This window comes from Echiichthys vipera, assembly GCF_963691815.1.
Source record: "Echiichthys vipera genome assembly, chromosome: 13".
Taxonomy (NCBI): Eukaryota; Metazoa; Chordata; class Actinopteri; order Perciformes; family Trachinidae; genus Echiichthys; species Echiichthys vipera.
Genome location: NC_139838.1, coordinates 6,638,600 through 6,660,096, shown reverse-complemented (window position 1 = coordinate 6,660,096; position 21,497 = coordinate 6,638,600).

The window sequence follows — 21,497 nt, the reverse complement described above, 5'->3', positions numbered from 1 at the left end:
GCAATGTTCTTACTTTGCAGCTTTAGTCAACTCCAAACACTGTGAGCCCCCTGCGGTCCCAGGACCCTGTTTACTAACACTGTTGGAATTAAGGCTTGGCAACAGTGCTGCTGGGGTTAAAGAGCTACACTGACTCCGTGCCAGTTTCTACTTAATGGTATCCCATTTGGCCTGCTCCCCCATTGTTGCATTTTGTTAAGAAGCTCAACATATTTTCTTTAATAATGAACAAGTTTGAGTCTGAAGAAATATTATACATTGCAATAAACTGCTAAGACTGTTCATTTTGGACCCCCGCTTTTTGCCCTTCCTGCTGACAAACAAATATCACCATCCCACCACCAGCGAACGTCCCAACCGCCCCGGCCCTCTTCCCCTCCGCCGCCGGCCAAGCGAGTGTTTCCGGGTGTGTAGGCAGATCACAGTTTTAATTGCCTCCTGTGTGAGGGCTGCTTGTTGTGCTGCGACGTGCCTGGTTATCTGAGGATAAGAGGGCTGAGTGGTGGAGCAGGCCCCACGGTGAAGGCCTGCCTTTCATTGAGAGGCCTCCAGCTCCAGGAAGAAATGTCACCATCAGACACGTTCCACTGATTCCCCTCATTAAGACTCATCCTTCCCAGCCTCCTTTGCTTTTAGCGCACACGTTCCTCTCAGTGCCCAAATGAGCTTCTGTGGCAGCAGGAGGGCAAGCCCATGTAATTAGAAAAGCCATGTGCATTCTGCTGAGTGTGTCTGTGTGTGTGTGTGTGTGTGTGTGTGTGTGTGTGTGTGTGTGTGTGTGTGTGTGTGTGTGTGTGTGTGTGTGTGTGTGTGTGTGTGTGTGTGTGTGTGTGTGTGTGTGCGTGCATTTCTTCGTAAGTGTGTGTGGTTTGCTGAGGTTGTTTGCCGTTTTGATGTTTACTTAAAAATGAATGAAATTATAATGAACCTGTCAATGTCACAGGCTAAAGTCGTAACGACTGTGGAAATGAATTATTTGTGTTCATCACAGGGACTCGGGCCATCATGGGACTTAGATTGCTCAAGTTTCCACATAATAATAATAACTTGAATGTAAGAAAAAACAGCTTTGAGAATGCTAATTGCTTATCAGAGGCAATAGTGCAGCGCCGTTCGGCACACTCCCCGAGCAGTGCGCCGCCATGCAGAGCAGCAATAATACCTAGAGACGTGGTCGATGGGGCCAGAGATAAGTTTAGTGAGCCACTGACACAGCAGACAAGTTCCTCAGGAAGACAACAAAGAGGTAGAAATAAATACATGTGCAAGAACAAGGCGCCCTCCTTTTTGAAAGGTGGAAGAAGTAATTTGCCAAACAATACACAAACTTGTCACTAGATACTGTGCCTGCAATGTGTTATCTATGCTGGGCTTGTCCTCCTGTTTCATCTTAAGCACATTCTCTGCTTTTCCTTCTACCTGGCAAATTATAGATAGCGAGACTTTGAATGTTCCTCATGGGACCATCCCACCTAAAGTGTACCTTACATACCGTCATAACCCAGTGAAACCAGACATTCACTTGTACTGTCCATGTCCAGTTACAGAGGTTCGTGTCCAGGCCACTTTATTGCTCAGATTAGAAATATGTTGCAATGTTTCATAAGATTCCACATTAGTCAGCAATACAATGTATTGTTAATAATTTTATATGAGACTGCTGATCAGAGAAATCCTCTTTGTGGTGTTGAGGGATTTTGCTCAACGGCCGACAAAGCCGGCATGAGGCAGCTAAAAATCTCATTAACACAACTTCCAGTGACAGTCTGCATCCTGATTCAGAGGCTTTCCCATGATATGTTAGAATTCTGAGGGGAAAACCCAATATGAGTAATTTCTCGGACTATATTTTTTCTATTATTTGGTGAAAGAGATATCCGCACACTTACGTGCAGTACATTCAGTTCTGCTCAGTCTAATATACCTTCATCAGAGCTCCGGTGATATCCTTTTTTTTTTTTAAATGGTCAAACTTAAATGATAAGGTATGCGTTATTATCTCATGCCTGTTCGGTTACTGAAGAATGAGCGAAATATAAAGTTTATATTTTAATTTCTAAAAACATGGCAGCAGGACATTGTATGTGGTATTAATTCAAAACTACACTAGTGTGTGTGTGTTTACGGTCATGAAGGAACATGTCAGTGTGTCATTGATGTGTTTTTATAAGAATCTGAAACACACTCAACACTACACGATACATTCTTTGTTTTGGTCTTTTCAAGGGATTCATTGAAAAATAACAAAAGTAAAAAGTATCACTATGCTTATGTCGTAGCTAGTATTAGTGGTTAAAAAAGCTGTTTTTATGCTATCACATTGCTGCCTCGAGCTAATCAGAGTTAGCCACGGATATCTCTTTTAATGTCTCGATGGCTTATGTGATGTATGTAAGTGTCGAAAAAGACCATGGTTGATGATTTTGTGCCGTAATTACACTTTAAGGCAAAGCATTAAAAATACATATCAACAAATGCTCAAAATGTGTGATTTAACTTGGATTTTAAGCCATTAGAAGGTGGGTACACACAGATTACAACAAAACATATTGTGGATATTGATTGCTTTTTAGCATTTTCCGCCCATTATTTTGGGCATTTTCCCATCATAGGCCAAGACTCATGGCTGCAGTTAATTTAAGGCTAAACTCTTAACTCTTAGATAAGAGACTTTATTGTGATCCTTCTATACACAGTGAAGTGCAGTAGCCTACACAGAGGAACGAAATTGTGTAGTCCAGTCTGTCAAGGCAGCGGACATTTGCTCCTAAAACAGTAGGAAGAGCAGGTCTGCTGCAGGGGTTAGCCTATAGCCTAGCAGCCCGACTCGCCTGCTGTGTTTCTGCTGTGTCCTCCCACACCGCCTCTGGTGATTCCTTGTTCGGATGGCAGCATTACTCTGCAAGGGCCAGAGGCCAAAGTAGTGGCACCACTGACAGCTTCCGTCTGAACAAGGAGACACCAGGGGCCATGTGAGAGGAAACATTACTGTGGCAGACAAGGATGGTAGGCTAAAGGCTAACCCCAGCTGCACAGCTTCTCAGTGCGAGCAGCTTAAAGATTGCATGAAAGTTATTTCGTAATGTCAAGTAATGTCAGACGTCCATAGACGTATCAACATTAACATCAACATTTAACTATGTGTGTAACAGACCTGGTGTGGCCGCTGGCTGCCTCAGTGCACACCGCTTTGTGAGGCTTTGGCTAAACTATTCGCAACAATATCTCCCCAACTCAGAAACACTTCCATTAGTGTCTAAAAGAAAATCTGAAAAATGCAATAAAACCATAGTGACAAGCCGAGTCCAACCAGGGGCGTTTCAATTACAGAACTCTGCAGACCTCCTGTACAACCGAAGTGAATGGAATTTTCACAAAGAAAGAAAGTAGTTCCAGTGTGGACTGTTCATGGTGAATTTTGTGGATTATCATTATATTATTAATAATGTTAGCCCTAGAAATTCCATTGACCTCCATCGTATTGTGGTGGAGGCAGAAATCTCAACACTACTACATAAAACCAAAAAATCTGAATACCACTAAAAGTAAGGAAACCTTCCATTTAACTCAATCCTATTACGAGTGTGTGTTAGGATCAAAGTCAGGACGTAGCAAGAAGAGCAGCCAGAAGAGGCCCTTGAGGGAAATTATTGGAAGAAGTTTTAGACCAGCCTAAAGTGCTTGTTATGGACACTTGATACAACTATCCAGCCTAACCAGTTTCTAGGGTGAAAACCACGGCCCTGACTAAAAGCCCGCCCAGCCGGCACATCAGATGTTGTGATGGAGAGGGAGGAAAACACAAGCCTCTCACATAGCATTTATCCTGGAGAGGGAGAAGTAAATTCGAGGGGCAAGACAGAAACCGTGGGCTGGGTGAAGATCCCTCAAACAGAAGAAGGAGAGAGAGAAATAGCAGGGATCAAGGAAACAAATCACAGAGAACAGTACAAGAGGATTTTTTGAAAACAAGATAGTTTTTTCTTCATCTCAAAAAGCTATACAGTAAAAAAAACACCAAGAGGTAATCAAAGAAGCCTGGGATGACGATGGTTTCGATTGATCACACTGCTCCAGTGCGGTTCTCAGACAGACTTAAATCATCTATACATAGATTTTAAAAAAAAATACTCATTTGCAATTACTCTTGCCAGGATAACACGGAGCAGGGCAGAGCGGCGGCTGATTCTCGCAGGTATAAACCCCAGCTATATGGACGGCTGCCAGTCTGAAAGATCGCCTTTTGCTTCTCATTTGAAGAACATGAACTTTAAATGGTACTGAAACCTCCATTATAAAGAGACCCTTGGATTTTTCCTCTCATGATTGATGCTCCTTTTTTTAAATGTTCAAGGAAAAAGACTATTACCAGTTAATGCAGATATTTCTGTGCCATTCTTGTCACTAATATGTCCTTACTTAAAACATAACTTACTTAAAGTAATAACCTAAAATATTTAAAGGTACCATATTACAAAAAGTGAGATTTCCATTGCTTTTTTCTTTGTAAAGCAGGTTGACATGCTCAATCCACAGAGAAAAGCACACAGCCAGTATTCAGAAACGAGTATTTTTTGAAACTATGTGTTTCTCTGCACGGTTTCTCCTTTCATCCACACGTAACCACAGTTGTTACTCCTGAAACCAGAATTTTTTGTAACCGGAGTCCAGGGTGAACTTTTTGGAAAAGTCCGGTTTCAGCCGCCATGTGTGGGCACAAAAACCAAGGAAAACCGCAACTTCTGTTCGACATTGTTTGACGTCACACTGTGCAAAGGTAAACAGTGAGTTGTATCCGTGGAGACTTGTGGAGCACTCTAAGCGTGACCAGCTGACGGAGTTGCTGTTATGGAAGACCGAGCCAAAATACTGGTGCTGTTTAGCAGCTTAGCAGCAAATAACTTAACTTTGCGGTCAGTCCACATAAAGGAATCTGCCCGGCCTCGGTTCCCCATTGTTGTTCTTCAAGCTATGAATTTTTCCAGCCTTGTGATTGTTAGGAGTGCTATCGCCACCTACTGATTTGACATGTGCATGACATTGTTTGAGTTTTTGTAGTTTTTCTGGTTTCATGTGGACAGAGATATTTTTTATGACACCAGTGGTGTGAACAGGAATTCTTTTTAACCGGGGTTTCAAAAATACCCGTGTTTGTGTGGACTAGGCCTAAATGAGCCGTCAGGACTTCTGTACGCATACATACAGTATACAGTGAGTAAAAACTGTTGCTAAGGTACCATTGCATTAATTTCCTAGCTGTAAAGACGTTGCAATGGCGGCGAGAGCACAGATGCGGAAGACCCGGAAACGTTAACCAATCAGACAGACAGGCACTAAAACGGAGTGTTTTAGACAGGTACAGGTAGAAATACAGGTAGAAAGTGAGAAACCTGACCAAAAATCTCACCCTCTGCTGATAAGGCAGTTCTATCTGTTAAGCTAATTGCATTAAAGCAAATTCCGTAGGCAAAGTACCGAATATTGTGTAACCAGCAGCAGAGCTCTGCTGGCGCTCTTTTAATCAGAGCCTCTCAGATACAGCAGCTCTGTTGGGACTGAGGATCCAGGATGTTCTGCCGCTGCTCTTATTTGGTTTGAGATAAAGCTCTGCTGCTGCGTGATTTGCATTTGAGCATGTGCAGGCAATGCATCAGACCTGACAAGTTTACTTACGGATGAGGGGGGAGTGAAGGGAGGGACGGGGGAGACGCAGCTGTACAGCTCATCAATAGTGAGCCAGCAGAGGAATAATCCCAACACCACCTCTTCATAGACCATTAATAACAGCCACTGCATTTTAAGATGCCTAACCAAGGAGGAGGACAATATGAGAGGGAGAGTGGGGTGAAGAAGAAGAATAGATAAAAGAGCGGAGTAGTTTTATTAAAGAGGAACAACACTCCTGGTAGACTGTAGGGTTCAGTCAATAGAGCATTTTGATTGACAATACTGAAAGCAATATGCAGAATTCAGACCAAAGTCACGCAGAGCCAATATTTGGATGTCTATAAATTTCACCTATTTCATGCATAAATGTATTCGTTAAATTTTATTCTTTTCAACCTAAGGCCCCATTATGCCAACTAGAACAAAAACACCAAAGGCTAGATGTATCAATTATGCATACATACAAAAACAATGTATACTCCACATTAAAGCTGCCCTGCAGAGTTTTCTTGTAAACAAAAAAATTATGTTTATCACCAACATCCACTGATAAAGTAACTTTCCTTTGTCATAAAACATTTGTAAGCTCATTTTTATTAAAAATAAAAAATAAAAAAATTCATGTACTGGTCAATTTAGAGATTTTGGGCTATTTAGCTTCCATAACAGATTAGTGGAAGGAAAACATCCAAAATACACATTTAGGTGTTTATGTTCCTACAAATTGTGTTAGTTACAATTACGTAATGCATCATTTGCATATTTAAACAAAAAAAATGATGTATTGTCTTAATATAAGTAATCAACTGGGGAAGTTTAGTGGTGACATATATTTGTTAAAAATATAAACCCTATCTGCAGTGTCTTGAAAATGGATGGAATTTTAAAATACTGTGCCTTTAAAGGCGGTTTGGTTTCTTTTCATATTCTACAAAAAGAATATCCCAAAGTCCCCTCTGTAAAAACCTTTGCATGGCTCGACAGTAACAGCTGCCAGGTTGCCACTGGCAACCATTTTGAGTAATTGACTGGCTTATTGTCACTTGCACTTTCTTTGCGATATTATGTACTGCAGACAATGAAATCCCCAAAGTCTTTGACATATCACTCTGAGAAACATTATTCTTCTTCATTATTCTTATTCAAGATGATCTTTTTGATTTATTTTTTTTTACAAAAAGTTGATAATGAGAGCCTTTACTACATGTATCTAAGGTGATTACGGGGTTTGTCCTGGTTCACTTACTCTATGGCTATCTGTTATATAAAAGCCGACAGTCACTGAATGAAAACATAACGCAATGGTTGATATTACTGAGACTGCCGACTGTGATAGGCTGCGTGAGTAAATAGAATGCGTACGTGAGGAGAGATCGATCAAAAAGTACTTGCTTGAGCTACAGCTACAGTCATTTATCATCATTTATCATGATATGGGGATTTGACTGAAGATATCCAACGTGTTATGACTGATGGACTGAACCACTGTGCTCTTGTGACCTTTACAAGACAGTAAATGGTCATGGCTATATGTCTGTCCAACCTGAGACAAACCTGGCCATAAGTCTTCATTAAATGAGAATGAACTATTTATCCTCTAAGCAGCAGCCATCTTTCTCAAGCACATCCCTCTTTCTTTCGTTCGTGTCCAGCTCTTTCCTTCGGTCGTAGTTTTCCCATACCGTATTGGTCAAACTGGCTGTATTCTTATTCACCAGATTGGGCAGAAGTCAACATAAACAGACAAAATGGCAAAAGGTAAAAATCTATCAATCTATTAGGGATGGGCATGAGTACCCGGGTACTCAAGAAGGACGTCAGCATTCAAGAACTCTCTTCTTTGTTTTTGCTTTGTAACTTGCAATATATGCTATGATGTGCTACTATGACAAGTGGCTCGATTATGCCAGATACTAAGCAAATGTTTATGTTAACAACGCTGGGCTACAACATGATTGAATTCTCCACATAACCTTAGCTACCTTATTTAAGCTATGGGTCATCTCTATGTCCCCGAGTTCTGTGTTCCCCAGACGCATAAGTCTCTGCTTCCGCTGATTTAATTTGGTATTTGTTAGGGTTAGGGGTCACGGTTAGCGTCAGGGTTAGGGGGTAGTGTCAAGGTCTACATAAGCCTAATTCAGCATTTTGTTAGTGTGAAACACGGTGCCAAAGGTGGGCACCACGGGGGGCACAGGCACAAGGGGACTTTTTGTGTCATTAAAACAATTTAAAAACCTCCTTAAAAAGACCTGGGTCGGTTGTTAAAGGTTAAAATGATGGTTAAAATGTAAATTTATATTTAAAAAGAGATTCAGGGTGCCACTGGGCAGGACAGTCAGCCAGAGATGATTTGATTATTAAAGTAACCTCCTTAGGGTCAGGGGTCACGGTTAGTGTCAGGGTTAGGGGGCAGTGCTAGGGTCTGCGTATAGCCCCCGCATTGTATGTGACAGGGGAACATAATATAATGTTATTAATGTTATCATACAAAGCGGGGAATATAGGTATGCTTCCTTTAAGTTGTATGGCAAGTCGACTCATCCAACAGTAATTTAGCAAGTTAAAATTACTCTTGCTTACATTACTTGATGCTATTTCATTCGAATGAAATGACATCACATGAATAAACATGACTAAACATAATGCTATAGAACCTTACAACAAGGCTACACACACTCATACAGTTATTTTTAGTGTGATTGCTTTGACAACGGATAACAGATTGAATTTGCCACATAACATTAGCTACAGTATGTTAGCTGTATGGATGGTTGAGTCATCTAATTCTAAGTTAGCAAGTCAAAGTAACACCAGCTAACATTACTTGCAACTACAGTATTTCATTAATGAAATGACATAAATGTGACATAAACATTAATAAACGTGGAGCAAATCCTATACAATAAGGTGTGTGTAAAACTTTAACATATTAACTCGTCTGTAAACATTATTTTTGCCTGAGCCATGTCAGATAGATTTTCAATGGCATTGGTGGTTGTTCTTTCTTTCTTTTTATCCATCTACCTATAATCGAATTTCCCTCTAACCGCACGCTGCACACTCAGGTTGGGAGGGGTAGGAGAGATTGGCACTGGGGGGCATATGCTGTTGTGTGAAATTGTTTCATTACTGGTCCATGATGGTTCCAGTCCCTTACTGCAACTCAGAAAAATCCCAGTAGCCCCGGCAAGCCAAGGCCAGCACTTTCAGAGGCCAATTACATTCTTTGAAATCTTTCAGTATCTTTAAGAAGGTAATGCTGGAGATAGATTTTTACTGCCCTATAGCACAAAGTAACCACGCTTTACCTGCAAGGGTGGATAGGGTCATTGAGACAAGCATCTAAATGAGTTGCACCAGAGAACTGGATAGGAATTTACTACAGTTTCTATTAGAGGTTGATAAAGGTCATTGATTACCTAATGTGCTTTAAATTGAACTAGTTTCCTGTTTAGAAAAGGATGAAAAATCTGTTTCCACAGTTTTGTTCCTGAAGTATCAGTCTAACCTGACCCGACACTGCAGCACGGATGAACTGGTCCGTGTACAGCGAGATTAAAGGGGTGGCTGCATGATATACCAGCAAACCAGATAGAAAAATAGATAGCGGTGGAGAGAAATGGGTCTGACTAAGAGACACACTCCATCCTTTGTCAGCGTGGAGACGGTATATAAATTCTCTGCCAGCAGTTTATTTAGGTAGAAAAAGATAACAACAAAGCACCCGCTGCACACAAAGCGGGCACTTTTCATTAGGCCAGGCTCTTTTCATTTGTCATTTAATCTTTCCATATCCCCATTCCACAGAGACATCAATGACAGGGCTCCATCTCCCGCAATCGGGACTGCTTAGCCAGTTAATGCTATTGTAAGAGATGTCATGAGGAGAGGGGTGCATGAATAGAGCTTTATGAATAAAAACAGACCTTGTCCAATGAGGCTCAAATCACACTAATTAAGAAGACAGGGTTTTTTTCCCCTTCAGCACCTGCATTACAGCACAGGGCCTCTTCACTGATGGAGAAAAGGATGAAAATGACAGATACGCTCACACTACTGTTGCATATGAAAATTTAATCAAAAGTGCTGGAGGAGACACTTTTTCCCTTCATGTGGAAAGCCACTTTAAGTGGTTATGTCAAGTCTTTTTTGTCCCCTGCAACAGAGGAATATTCATGTCAGGACTGACCTAAATGCATTAGTTGAAAGCTTTATATCTCTGTTTAGTGGTGATGTATTCATATTGGAAATTATTACTGTCTCCACGCTTAAATTCCTTGCCAATTAGAAACGACATATTAATGGTCCTAAAAAAATGTGATTTCTAAATCCACTTAACACCTAAAATACAGAGGCCTCAGAAATAGCCTGCAACCCTCCGCTGGATTATATTTGCAGTTATGGTAATGGCGTGCATAGATTACACAACATGCCTGATTGCATGATGTCGACCAAAGCATCGGGGGGACAGCTTTGATGTCAATTTCCATACAATCAAATGGTAAAAAAATAAATGTTCAGAACCGCTCCGAGGAGAATGAACTCAGTCATGTGAAACTGCAAATGAAGAAACCACTTCAGCAACATTGGGATGGTTACTTACTTGCGGCTTTCTGCTTCATGTTGGCTGCAGAATGTGTTACCCACGTCCTAGTATTCATAATGGGTGGAGGGCCACAAGAACAGAGCTCCCTGTAAGCCTTTCGTTAGTTTTTATTATTTATTTTTACATGTTGTATGCAAAAAAAATCAATTAGGGAAGGGAACATGCCGAGAATACCAAGCGAGAAGATGCAGGAGTTCAGTTGACAACATTCTGCTGCTGCAGCTCTTGGGTGCTGCAGGCAGCTGCAAGGCCCTGCCCTCCATTATAGAGACAGGGCTTTGACTGCACAGCTTTTCTGCTGTCCCTTTCCCAACAGGCACAAGGCTAGACAACACACATCCCTGTGTATGCAAACAGAGTGCTACGGTACAGGTTATTCCCAGACCGGGTCTGAATACTGTCATATCTCTTAACTTTCTGACAGGATCCTGCAGCTATTTATATTAGACCTTAAAATGTATTGATATCCTTTGAATATGTTAAATTAGCAATACTACAAAATACTCTATACAAATGAAAAAGCATTAAAAAAAGTATCAAAAGTAAAAGTACTCTCAGTTTAGTGCACTAGTTTCTTAACACTATTCTTACTGATGTAAAATGCTTTTTGAATCAGATGGGATAATTGTGTATGAGAGAGCCAATCTTCAACTGCGGGGGGGCTGGAGCCGATCCCAGCTGATATGGAGCGTGAGGCGGGGTACACCCTGGACAGGATGCCAGTCTATCACAGGACACATAGAGACAAACAGAGACAGACAACCATAATTTAGGGTCATCAACACCTGCATGTCTTTGGACTGTGGGAGGAAGCCGGAGAACCCGGACAGAACCCACACCCACCCTCTTGCTGTGAGGCAACAGTGCTAACCACCACGCTACTGTGCCGCCCCAAGTATGCATTAGGTAAGTTAATTTGCTTACAAAAGTTAAGTTTGATACGTATGGTATGTATATGATGGGAGTTAGCTGCGTTACTTAAGTTAACTTGCGTAGGTACAATCGATACAATATGACGTAAGTTAAGTTTGTTGCGTATGAGACGTAAATTAAGTCGGTTACTTAGTTGACTTCAGAATGAAAGTTCAAATAAGTCAACACTGACTTTTGATTTCACAAAGGAGACAAACTGCAGTCTCCTGGGTTTGTTTAACCCAACAATGCACCCCAGCCTCATGCCTGCGTAGACTTTGATTAGAAACATATTTGTGCAACGACAAAAATCATTAGAAAATACAGTTCCTTTAAAACCTTATTGTGAATGCAGTTTAGTATTATATTTAGTGTTAGATTTTTATGAAATAGGGCTGCTTAGATCTAGCCTCGTGAGACCATCCTGATCTCTGAGTTCCATTATATTTTACTCTCAGATCAGTCCGGTGACGTCGGCAGAGACAATTTGGAGAAGTTTGCCAAGAGACCGAACCAATCAGTTTTGGTTTTGAGGCGGGCTTATTTGTGACAAAACAAGAAGCGACTGTTCAGTGTAAACAACATGGCGGCTTTCGCAGATGAGATGAGCAGCTATGGAGTAGCCGCTCACATACTCCTTTTTCTCTGGATCCTTCTGTTGAATATGGACCAGGCTCCTGAAATTGTGCCTTTTATCCGTAAATTTGCGTTAGACAAACAGCAAATATCCTTTACTGATATGTTGTTCACTTTCTGAGCTTTGCCCCAACGCTGTTAGTACATATTACTCTTTGTTGATCTGATTGGTTGATAGACAGATGGTTTATCCAATCAGCAACCAGTATTTTTGCCCCCTCCCTAAAGATCTCCAAACGAGAGTTCCCAGATAGAAATGCTGTATAAATGAGAATCATTAGAATCACTACATCTGGCGGAGTCAGGTTAGCTTAGATGAACCAGTATCAGCCAATATAAAAGACAGGAAGTGTATTGGCAGTAGCAATACCAAAAACTGCAAAATTATATGTTGCATGATCGTTAAAAAGTCTCAAGAAACTGTGTGATATTGAGCCACTGTAGAGCAGGATTTGTGTTCTGAGCACCTGTGTTCTCTGCAGGCTAAAGAGCGAGCCACCTGGTACTGTTCCTGAGTTTAATGTACAGAGCATATGCAAAAATACTGCCACTCTCAAAGTCAACTGTGGAAAAGTTAAACAAAACAGACAAGCCCAATAGCAGCTGTTACCACAACAGCACTTCAAAATAAGCACACAAACACTCACATTTGCACGCACAAACAATATGCTAAAGTCATAATGGGGCACTGAAACCACAGCGATGAGAGCCCCTTTTTGAAAGAGATCAGTGCACCTCGGAGAGTCGCACTGTCTTTGCTTCGACTTAATTACAGCTCACACCTCCTCCCCTCTTAGTCTGCAGAGGAGAGAAGAGAAGGCTTTGATTCAGATGCCCTGTGGAACACTCGATCCTTTCCTTCCGGTGGCATCGTTTACTCTCATTTCTCAGCCCTTCTGCGTCTGCTCCCACTTTTTATTATTATTTTTCACCCGGCTCGCGCTGAAGATGCATCAAGCATCATTCTAAAAGCAGAACAAGGTGACACTACTCAGCTGCACATGGAGAACTGTAAGACATGGAGGCACTGTGGTATTCAGTAACAAGAGGCTTTACATCACATTACAGCAGCACTTCCTTCACCACCGTATACATTTAAATGAGCCCTCGTAATAAGAGGCTTAGCTGTGAGAGTGCTGTCCATTATTATGATAAAGAATTATTACCCAAATGTCCAAGACGCAGACATAATTGCTCTTCAATTTTTTAGTAGACGTTTTTTGAGCTGCTTAGTTTCCAGCACACAGGGAAATAATGCCCGCAGTAATTAAGAGTAACTGCAATTTCTGGGGAGAGGAGCAGGAAGGAAGGGAGAGGGAAGAAAAGAAGAAAGTAGAAAGTGCCCATACTCTTCAAAAAGCCTCTAAATTTATTTAAAAGCTACCACACAAAGCAAGTTTCAGGCCAATAACTGCAAAAAAACCCTGATTACATTCACCCTTTGAATGAATATTCATGCACATTATACTTTTACAAAGCTTTAACATCTGTAACTGTTGAGCTAAATGAGAAACAAATGTCTCTAAATCAAGCTGCGGTGTGAGCACATGGGGTTCTTTTAATCTGCTTAAATGTAAGTAAAACTTTGTTACTTTTGATGAAAAAAGACATACTGTTGACACAATTGACACATATGGAATAATTGTAAGAAGTAGTAGTAGTAAGCAGCAGCGATAGCACCAGTGGAGATGAGTCATCAACGCAACAAAATGCCTCAGTAACATACAACATCCATCTAAAATGTGCTAGGATTAACTAAAATTAGACATAATAAGATAAAAGTCACATCATCTGGCCACAGACTGACAGAAAAATAAAATAAAAAACAACAATAACTCTTTCGCAGCTGGTCAAAACCCTGAGTGTATCGAAGAGAGAAAGTGTTTCTATTGATTATGAATACAATAAAGGAGGAGAGTGTTTTTTCTCTTCTTTTGACAGTGGAGCTCTCACCAAGGCTGCATGTTCTATTCAACATAATGGCAGCCTCACGTAGGGAACAGGGAACTGAGGAAAAACAGGACAGGTCAAAGGTCGGGGCTAAAAGATTTAAAGCTCAGTGAAGGTCAGGCTAAGTAGAACACTTAAAAGACATTCTGCTTATCATTATGTGTTTGCTACAAGTCCAATAGAGAAAGAAGCAGGTGTGTGAAGTGAAACAGTCCCATGATGCGGGACAGCATAACCTGATTGACTAATGTTCAGGTCTAGGGATGTAACAGTGCATCGTGACACCAATTAAAATCCTTACCTATGCGTGACGATTTGCACCGGTTGACAGATTAAAAATGAATCCCGAATTCGAGAGAAATAGGATACGTTCTTTTCTTGTTTTTTTAGTTATCCTAAAAAAAGTCAGTGGTTGGTGATTCATTTGTTCAAGGTCAGACGTCAAGTCACGTGACTTAGGTCACTACGTAGGTACGCTACAGGGCACAGAATGAGGGAAGACATGGCGACGGTAGGCAACAACTTTTAAATAGAGGAAGCACCGAGCTGTTTGAAATCACCTGTGTGGCGGCATTTTGGATTCCCCCTATACACAAATACAACCGGTGAGAAATGGACAGACAAAACCAAAACAGCATGAGATATGGCAAGAGACTGCTGACGTATACCGGCAACAGAAGCAACATGCGCAGCATATCAGCCGCCACCACAGTGAGAAGCAAAGTAACGTTACGCCACCTCCTGAGCGAAAATTGCCAAAGGGGCAAACCACACAAGAGCAAGAAATGACCAGGGCAATTGGTTATTTTATTGTTAGATTTAAGGCCCTTTTCCGTCGTTGAAAATGAGGGCTTTTCGGCTGTTGATGAACACGCTGGAGCCAAGATACCGTCTGGACAGCACTTTAGTCAGGTGGTGATGCCAGAACTCTACCAGGAGGAGAGAGCTCCTGTGGTTCAGGATCTCCGGAGGGCTGATACTGCGTCTATCACAACCGATGGGTGGACATCTAGAGCCACGCAAAGTTATATCACTAGAGATTTGATGTTTTGATGTTATTATTTTTGATGTGCAATTTGTTTTTAAAAATCCAGTTATTCAATTGAATAACTCCTTCAGTTGCACTTTTATACAGTTTATAAGACATAAAAACAGTGTTTAACAGTGTTTCTGTAAAGAAAGAACCTAATTTCTTGGTCAAGATTTGATATTCTTTTGTTAATTAAGATATTGAATTACACCAGTTAACACTAGTTAACTTGTGAGATTGTTTCTAAAGAAAGGAGATATTTTTCATGTTTTTTGTTATTTAACATGATCATTTAAGTAGCACTTTTTATAAGAGGACACAAACTGAAACAGAGTTTTCCCACGGATAAAAGTTCATTTTATTTGGGCACAATTTGTCTGTAGCTCATTTTGATAAAAAAATAAATAAAAAAAAACGTGAGAAAATCGTATCATGAACAAAAAATTGTATTGAACTGGGAGCTGAGTCGATCGTTACATCCCTATTCAGGACAGGATCAATGTGGAGAAGATCCATTCAGGGCCTGCTACAATGAAACCCCAGCACACAACTGTCAAAGGTTTAAATGACCTAAGGCACTTTCTACAACTGGAACATATCAAATCCATGCATTCTAACAGGATTGATGTATTAAGATAAGACAATATTTCATCAGCGTGTGCTGAGGTAGCTCAGTGTAAAGGCTTCTAAAGGTTTGTCTCAACACGGCTGAGACAGGGTTCACAGCATTAACTGTATAAAAAAAGGACGTAGCCTCTCCGTCGAGCTCCGTTCTCTCAACTTGTCGTCCTTGCCTTCGAGAGTTGCATCTTGTCAGACTTTGACTTTTCCTCATTTCCTCTTACCAAAAAAGGGCATGTATGTGACGCTGGGGGGAGGGAGATACGTCCATCTGGCTTTAACTTTAACCTCCATTAAAATAAAAACTAGCCTGGTACAAACAAACCCCCCCCCCCTCAGTGTAGTTATGGAGATATGACCTAAACATACAGACTAAAATATTTCTTTTGTCCCAGGCCTTAAACAGGTTTAATTATGCTGTGAAAACAGCCTTTTTAACGTGGGGGTCAATGAGAAACTGCTCTGTTTTGCAATCTACCCTAGTGGCCACTCTTTGGCACTTCCTGATTGGATCAACCAGGAAGTCGCTGTGGTGGGGGCTCGGTTTCACACACATTGGCAGAGGTTAGTGCTAGATGACTTTGCTTAATGACACTTCTATCTTTCCTTTTAGCCGCTTTGTAGCGAGTTCATTTGCATATTTTAAACCCTTTTCACATACAATTATTCAAAGGTTAATTTTCAGGTCGTGTTAGTTATTATTTTGCATGTATAGAACATTCAGGGGGTTTTCAATTCATGCTTTGGTTCGAACATGAAAGAGTAACAGCCAACAACAAGACGTTTGTTTGTCCATACAAACCCAAGCAGTCACACTGAATTCTTCACAGTGCACAGAAAATGAAATTGAAAAATTATTATTTGTTTCATGTTTGGAAGAAAAATAACAACACAAGCCTTTCTGATCCCCCTGGTTTCTTTTTATAAAAAACAAAGCATCCCATTATGTTAGTTAACATGAGTGTGTGTAGTTTAATGACTTCATGACGCATTATCTCTGCCTCAACATTCACACAAAAAAACTTGCCACTTTTCAACACCCCTGTGAAAGTTTCTAATTAGCTGACATGTTGATTCTCTTGAATCTTACAAAATTACTCTCTCTTGTTCCCTTCCAGGCAGCATTAGAAGCAATTTTAGGCGCTTCACAGATTACAGACCCTCACAAGGCAACAGCCGCACAAATACGGAACAAGTGAGCCCGCCGTGGACAGCCGCTCGTGAGATATTGTGCCAAAAACAACTGTAAGCGAGGAGGCGAAACCAATGTGTCTGAGATATAGGCTCTATGGCAGGGCCAGTAATTACCACAGCAGGGGGGTAGCTGCTTGACTTGCACTCATGTGTTCAGTGGGCTGGCCTTTAAACCTTCACAAGGGCCCTCAGAAACCACAATGGTGACGACATTGTCAGCCCTGTCCCCTGACACACTGCGACGATGGATGATAGCCTCCTTCATGGGGCAGTATAAGCTGATAATTAGGTGCTTAGCAGTGGTCATACAGAACTGCAGATCTGATATGCAGGCCTGCAGAGTCACCGGGGAGGCGTTAAAAGATTGTGGAGCAAGGGTAAAGAATTACAGGGGCTGGGAATTTGTGCTGCATATTCAAAGTAGCCAATATAGAGGCCACAGCCTGCATGGCCATCTGGGCTGAGTTAGAGAGCAAGTGGGACTCTGTAAAGGTTAACTAGAGCCTGTGTGTGACAGTCTGTGTGTATGAACATGCAAGTGCCCATTCACATGGGCATAGGTGCAGGCATGCGCAGAAGCTTATGTGACTGTCTTTGGTGAATTAAGCAATGAATGAAAGTTTATGATGTGGTAATATCCATTATGACACTTAAGCCGCTGCTCAGATAATATTTTAAATCTCTCTATCCATCACTTGGACTGGACCACTGAGGCCCCCCCTGACAGCAGATCCCATTTCCGTTTAACATTCACGCTCTCAAAACAGCTGCCAATATTTTATACGGAGCAGCATCCAGGCTGTGCCGCGGAGCAAACACATCAGTTTGTTCTGCAGTTAGTACCACTTGGCATCTGGCCCTTTTAACACAGAACAGAGCCATATAACAAGGTGGGCAACCTGCCCTAAACAGAGGGAAATAAAGTGTAACCTTAAACTGATCCTCAATCAGGACACGTTCTCACACACATCATTGCTTCCAGTGTCAAGTGAGAGCAATAATGTGTCTGTAAAGCCCCTTTTCCAATTGACAAAAAAATGCTTACACCCACTCACATCTGGCTTTTGTCTTAAGTGGGAAAGGTTACAATTGGGCCCCTGGTAGCTAACCTGGAATAGTGGGGGGCCCATGTACTAAAAGGCTGAATCCTTACCGCAGTAGCCTGGGGTTCAAGTATTCCCTCGTTAAAACAATCCACATATTCACACTATTTTGGTGAAAAGTGATAGCAGTAAGTGTGCTGTATGATTCAGGCTTCCAATAGTATTTTTGCCACCAAAAATGAGCCAATAGCATTTGATAACTCCAAATTTTTACAATTGTTTGCTCAAAATTAAAATGACATTTTTGACATTGTGGATAAAAATGGGAAAGTTACACTCCATGACGATATTAGATGGTAAAGAATTAGAACGTGCTGACGGTCTGTCAGAATAGAGAGATCGTAGAATCGTCTGTAGGACACATTCTATCCACTGCTGTTCTATGCTCTGCACAGATACATCAGGGTTTTTTTTTCCTCATCCAAATCCCACAATTGGCTAATTCGCCTCATGCACCGCCCTAAAGACACGCCAATCAACCAATCATAGAGAGCTACAGGCAGTGACGAGGATTCATGGCTGAAAAAAATTAAAAGGAAACTACCGTGTCCTAACAGTATGCAAGGGTCAGAAAGAATATTGTGTCGCGTCAACGCTGTCAGTCCACACTTCTTCATAGAATGTGTTGAACAAGCTGCAAAAGATGCACCTACGAAAAATGTCCTGTGCAGTGCTGTCTACTCCAGTCAAGTGTTTAACAAGAAGGCGCCATCGCCACTTCGCAGAGGCAGCCTTTCTTCCCAAACCTACCACAAACACACAGTCACACATGGTAACAACAGATGGTTACACAACGAACCTTTTCAACCACCTAAAGAGACGGCATCCTAAACGGTGTGCTGAGAGTGAAACAGCGAGGAGACCAGTCACACTGCAGCCACCAGAGAAAACAGGTGCTTTAGGCAGCTCTTTATCAAATGTCCACTGTACTTGGCACAAGATGGAAAAATTGCACAAATTGATTAAAATCTGTTCAGAAAGGTTCTTTGGCCTAAATGAGTGATCATGACTTTACTGTTAAAAAAAAAAATCCTGATATGATATTTTTGCCCACCCCTACTTCTGAAACACAATAAGCAGGTTCTTAAGGTAGAATGCTTCCAACATAACATTAAAAATTTCCTTAAGACAAAATTATGAGAGAGAAAACTATTCCAGCACACAGTTCTGTCTGCACAGAGCTCATCCCGATGTGTGTTTGTGTGTATTTGGAGACACCATGCCCTTTCAAGGTGAGGCAGTGGGCTTATTGCCAACACATAGCCATTTGCAGGTAGTGTAACAAAAGATCTTCCATCTCTCAGGTTGTCAGTGTCAGTGGGCAGAACGCAGAGAGTGACCTCCCATAAAACAACCAACCTCTTAACGGAGGATCAGTGTTAACATTATATCAAGCTGCCGACTGGGAGAAACACATTAGCCTTATAGAGGTAATTACAAGAGCAGAGTGAAGAAGGTTTTTGTAGTGTGTGGATGGCCTGTGTTGATAACTCAAGGGTGGGATTAACGGTCTACGGAGCACATTTTAGATGTGGACAGAGAAAAAAATATATCACTTTTCTACCAAGGAAATACCCGCAATAAAAACTAAAAGGATTATCTTGATTAATCAGGACCTTGTTACAGAAAAATGTGATGTTATTGAATTTTTTAATGGAACGTATTGTTGTGGAGGCAGAATATTTACGATAGATCTCAAAATATCTGAAAACTTATGCAAAATCAGAAACTATCAAATATCCCGGTGGGTAAAGACCAGGTTTACTGTGATTTGCTGTGATGAAAGATTATTGATCCGTTGAAGATTCTCGATTTGACTTCCCTCACCTGGAGTTACTTACCTAACTCTATAACTGATCTGACAAGACCGTCATTCCTTCCTGGGTCATGAAATACCTTATGTAAGGCACCCTTTAGTATTCATATGTGATGCAAGGGCTTTCAATAACCTCCGATGTAAAACCATCTGTGGCAATTTTAAAGAAGGCAACTGTTACATTTGAGGAGACCGCAGTTCGTGTTCAAATTAAAACTTTGTGACATATTTACAATGACTGCTTAACTTAAGTACTAAACTTACATGAGTATCACAAACATACATATTTGAACCAAAACTGAAGTTTTCCTGGAGTAGTAGAAGTAGTATTATTTTAATTTACAGTTAGTCAAGTGTTTAGTCTCACAATGCCAGACCTATCTCCATAGTGCTGTGTCAGCGCTTGAGAAACAGGGAGAGCAATGCTAAACCCTTGATGTTCTCTGTCAAAATAGATTGCAGAGATAACGGCGTTTCAGACTACCGTGTGTGTACTGAGGTACAAGAAGTTCTGATCCACAGAGTTCCTGATCCACAGTGTACCTGATCCACAGTGTACCTGATCCACAGTTTACCTGATCCATAGTGTACCTGATCCACGTCGTACCTGATCCACAGTGTACCTGATCCACAGTGTTCCTGATCCATAGTGTACCTGATCCACAGTAAACCTGATCCACAATGTTCCTGATCCACAGTGTACCTGATCCACAGTGTACCTGATCCACAGTAAACCTGATCCACAATGTTCCTGATCCACAGTGTACCTGATCCATAGTGTACCTGATCCACAGTGTACCTGATCCACAGTGTACCTGATCCACAGTGTCCCTGATCCACAGTGTACCTGATCCACAGTGTACCTGATCCACAGTGTTCCTGTTCCACAGTGTACCTGATCCGCAGTGTTCCTGTTCCACAGTATTCCTGATCCACAGTGTACCTGATCCGCAGTGTTCCTGTTCCACGGTGTTCCTGATCCACAGTGTACCTGATCCACAGTGTACCTGATCCACAGTTTAAGTAGCAACAGGTTATCATCCCACTTTTAGCTTTCCATCAGTAAGAGCTGAACAAAATCATAGAAGCCTCAGGAAACCAAGGAGTCAGAGGAGCCACGAGCAGATGGCTTCACTCAGACACTGGTGCAGGGAGCCGAGTAGAAAGGACCCTCAAAGCCCTGCAGAGCACTCATGGGTGATAATGACCATCGGCTTTCTGTGTAGAAGAGTGTGTCTGCAAGTGTGTATTAAAATGGAGCAGGAGCCCTGAGCGTTGAACCATTGAGGAGATGAGTCGTGGTGACAGGGAATTGTGGAGCTGTCAATCTGGCTTTGGCCCTAGCTCCTACTACACTTACCCTGGGTCTCCCATCGCTCTCACCACCTCTGGGTCCTCTTTGGGTTTCCCTTCTGGAGCAGTGTGCGCCTTCAATTCCCCCCTTCTTTCCACGCCTTAATTTACCTTATCAGCCAAGGTCTTTCTCTCTCTCTCTCTCTCTCTCTCTCTCTCTCTCTCTCTCTCTCTCTCTCTCTCTCTCTCTCTCTCTCTCTCTCTGTCTCTCGCTCTCCCCCGTTCTCCCTCTCTCCTCTCTCCTCGTTCTCTCTCTCTCTCCTCGTTCTCTCTCTCTCTCTCTCTCTCTCTCTCTCTCTCTCTCTCTCATCTCTCTCTCTCTCTCTTCTCTCTCTCTCTCTCTCTCTCTCTCTCTCTCTCTCTCTCTCTCTCTCTCTCTCTCTCTCCTGTCTGAGTGACTGTTAACAGGAGAAGCAAAGTTAAGCCAATGTGTGTGTATTTGTGTCCACCCTATCAAGAGAGGCTCTATCTGCATTTGTAAGTGAACAAGAGACACGGCAGAGATGAAACAAAGCCTGCTTGGGGAGAGTAGCTTTGGATAATCTTGGAGACTAATGAAAAAGAGCATTGGCACAAGGTCTCCCAAAGACTAATGAGCCCAAACCC